We start from the raw sequence: 4,101 nt of genomic DNA on the forward strand, positions 1-4,101 counted from the left end.
AAAAAAAAAAAAAAAAAAAGAAATCTGTAGAGACAGACAGAGGTACAGAGTCAGGGAAGAGACAGACACGGAAAGCTAGAGAGACAGGGACACAGAGATACGAAGACAGACGGAGAAAAAGAGAGAGGCAGAGAGAAGTATAGAGTCAGAGAGAGAGAGAGTGTGACACATTTATTTTAAGAAATTAGCTCACACAATCATTGGAGCTGGCAAGTCTGAAGTCCACAGGCCAAGCCAGTCTGGCTGGAGGCTCGGGTAAGAGGTGACGCTGCAGTCTTAAAGCCTAAAGGCTGGAAACTCAGGCAGAATTTCTAAGTTGCAACCTTGAGGCAGAATTCCTTCCTCAGGAGACTGCAGTGTTTACTCCTCAGACCTGCAACTGATCAGGTGGAACCCACTCACAATACCTAGGCTTTTCTCCTGTCCTGAAAGTCAACTGTGGTTGTTGATGTGGTCTGAAAAATACCTTTCTAGCCAGGTGCTGCGGCTCACACCTGTAATCCCAGCACTTAGGGAGGCAGAGGTGGGAGGATTGCTTGAGCCCAGGAGTTTGAGACCTGCCTGGGGAATATAGTGAGACCCTGTTCTCAACAAAAAGGGGGGGGGGGGAAAGACCAAAAAAATAAAGAAATATAAAATACCTTTCTAGCAACGTTTAGACTAGTGTTTTACCAAACAACTGGTCACATAGCCTGGCTGTGTTATCACATACGTTGGCCCTCAGGCCACTCAATCTAAGAGATCTTCTTAACTGCTAGACCCATCGTGTGGGTGAACTTTCCTTTTTGGACATCCTCACCATCCAAAATCCATTTCACACTGTCTTCTTGTTTGGGGAGCAGATGCTGGGGATGGAGTCTCGCTTTATTGTCCAGGTTGGAGTGCAGTGGTGCCATCTCAGCTCACTGCAACCTCCACCTCCTGGGTTCACGTGATTCTCCTGCCTCAGCCTCCCGAGTAGTTGGGATTACAGGTGCCTGTATTTTTAGTACAGATGAGGGTTCACCATGTTGGCCAGGCTGGTCTCGAACTCCTGACCTCAAATGATCTGCTCACCTCGGCCTCCCAAAGTGCTGGGCTTACAGGCGTAAGCCACCACACCCGGCCCCATGCAGCCTTCAAGGGTCCTTTCCTGCTTCTCCTTTTAGAACATAAGATTCATAAGATCCTATCTGCACCCTTCACAGCCTCAAGTGATAAGTTTTTGTTCAAAAGAAAAGCAAACACAAACAAAAGCCCCAAACACCCCTATATGTTGAAGAAATGAATCAAATGAATCCCAAACAGGAGAAAGCGGGAGTGAAGGCCGGGCACAGTGGCTCATGCCGGTAACCCCAGCACTTTGGGAGGCCAAGGTGGGTGGATGACTTGAGGTCAGCAGTTTGAGACCAGCCTGGCAACATGGCGAAACCCCATCTCTACTAAAAATACAAAAAAATTAGCTGGGCATGGTGGCACACACCTGTAATCTCAGCTACTTGGGAGGCTGAGGCAGGAGAATTGCTTGAACCTCGAGGCAGAGGTTGCAGTGAGCCGAGACCGTGCCACCGCACTGCAGCCTGGGGGACAGAGCAAGATTCCTCTCAAATTGAAAAAAAAGAAAAAAAAAAAAGGAGGAATGAATAAGAAAAGAAAAAAGAAATGAGAAGAAGGATGTGAAGTAGAGTGGTGGTCTTGGCAGATGTCAGCTGGGCTACCCACTGAGTTGCAGGAGGCTTTGGCATTTGGGAGCTTGAGGGAGTAGGGTAGGCTATGCATCTATTTCCCCCACACCCCTGGAGCTGTGGGGTGTCTTAGGGAAAGAGGCTGTGGAGGCATGACTTTCAGTCTCAGTGGGTGTTTCGTGATGACTTGGTGCAGAGCTGGGAGGCTGCATCCCACTCTTCATACACACACCCTCCCAGTCCCCAGGGGACCAGAGGTGCAGTGAGAGGAGGTGCTCGGGGCCCCAGTCCCCTCTAGCAACAGTGTCTCCGCTCCCCACACTCAAGGCTGCTGCTCCCCACGCAGTGCTGGTGATGCTGTGACCACAGAGCCCCCACATGCCCTCCCTAACCGCTGACTCATGTCTTCCCTCCCTGGGGCTCCAGCCGGAAACACTGCCCTGCGCGCCAGCCCCCTGCTGCCCCCTCTCGGGTGCAGTCACCAGACATGGCTCACCCCAAAGCATTGACTCCTGGCTCAGGCCCATCTAGAAACGGGGTCTGGGAGAGTGAGGTAAGGCTGGAGGAGGGCAGAAGGGATGCCAATGAGGACAGGTGAGGATGCAGGTGAGAGGGCAGAGCAGGACTGCAGGTCGATGGGTCTGGCGAATCTGCAGGGATAAATGCTGGGGGAGGTGCATGGCAGAAATGAAACCAATTCTGCAAAATCATAGCTGAGGAAATTATGGCGGTGAAAGAAATCAGACCTAACCGACTCCATCTTGCTTCTAAGCTTCAGCTGTCCTTGTTCATTCCTGGGCATAGGCCGAACTAACTTTGGGAAGGAATGTAGTTCATGGTTTGGCTCTGAAACAAAACTGACAACAGCCCTTTCCCGAAAAGATCCCCTTTTTGCCTGGGGACCAGTCTGCCTTTGCAGGACTAACAAATTAGCTACAAGATTAGAAATTACAGTTTAGGGGTCATGTAGCCTCTGGCTCCAAGAGTCTGAACCTCCCCACATTGCTCCTGGGGATAACATCACTACTGTAAAACCTAAGTTCAGTGCTGGAGATATTTTGCAGACCCTGAACTCAGTGGATCAGCTGACAGCACCCAGACCAGAAATGTGACCCCTCCAGTGCTGTGATCCCACCCAGGAACGGAAGACAGAAAACCTCACCTCGACCCCGTGTGATTCCAACCTCCACCTCACCAATCAACACTCCTCACTTCCCAAACCCCTACCTGCCAAACTATTATTATTATTATTATTATTATTATTATTATTTTGAGATGACGTCTCACTCTGTCACCCAGGCTGGAGTACAGTGGTGCGATCTCAGCTCACTGCAACCTCCACCTCCCGAGTTCAAGCGATTCTTCTGCCTCAGCCTCTCAAGTAGCTGGCATTACAGGTGTGCACCACCATGCTTGGCTAATTTTTGTGTTTTCAGTAGAGACGGGGTTTCATCATGTTGGCCAGGCTGGTCTCGAACTCCTGACCTCAGGTGATTCACCTGCCTCAGCCTCCCAGAGTGTTGGGATTACAGGCGTGAGCCACTGCGTCTGGCCCACCAAACTATCTGTAAAAACTCTGATCCCCAAATATTCGGGGAGACTGATTTGAGTAATAACAAAACTGCGGTCTCCACAGCTGGCTCTGCGTGAATTACTCTTTCTCCACTGCAACCCGCGTCTGATAAATCGGTTCTGTCTAGGCAGGGGGCAAGGTGATCCCACTGGGTAATGACAGTAAGAAGACAGGTAAATCTGCAGGTGAGAATGCTGGCAAGAACACAAGAAAATACCTAGAAAAGCATGCAGGTGAAGATGCAGGTGAGGACCCAGATGAAGATACAGAAAAAATACACTTGCCAGAGAGGATGTAGGGGGAAAAAGGTGAAAATATAGGTAAGAGTGCTGTGAAGGTAAAGATATAGGTAAGCTTATAGATAGAGGTGTAGGTGTTGGGGCCAGGGGAGGATGCCAGAAAAAAACAAAACAAAACAAAAAAAACCCTGGTGGGGCGCAGTGGCTCACGCCTGTAATCCCAGCACTTTGGGAGGCTGAGGTGGGCATGTCACCTGAGGTCAGGAGTTTGAGACCAGTCTGGCCGACATGGTGAAACCCCATCTCTAATAAAAATACAAAAATGAGCCAGGCGTGGTGGCGTGGGCCTGTAACCAAAGCTATTCGGGAGGCTGAGGCAGGAGAATCACTTGAACCCAGGAGGCGGGGTCACAGTAAGCTGAGATTGCACCATTCCACTCAGCCTGGGCGACAAGAGTGAAACTCCATCGCAGAAAAGAAAAAAAAAAAACGGCCAGGCACGGTAGCTCGTCTGTAATCCCAGCACTTTGGGAGGCCGAGACAGGCAGATCACGAGGTCAGGAGATCGAGACCATCCTGGCGAACACGGTGAAACCCTGTCTCTACTAAAAAAATACAAAAAACT

The sequence above is a fragment of the Colobus angolensis genome, unplaced genomic scaffold, assembly GCF_000951035.1.
Source record: "Colobus angolensis palliatus isolate OR3802 unplaced genomic scaffold, Cang.pa_1.0 Scaffold22, whole genome shotgun sequence".
Classification (NCBI taxonomy): Eukaryota; Metazoa; Chordata; class Mammalia; order Primates; family Cercopithecidae; genus Colobus; species Colobus angolensis.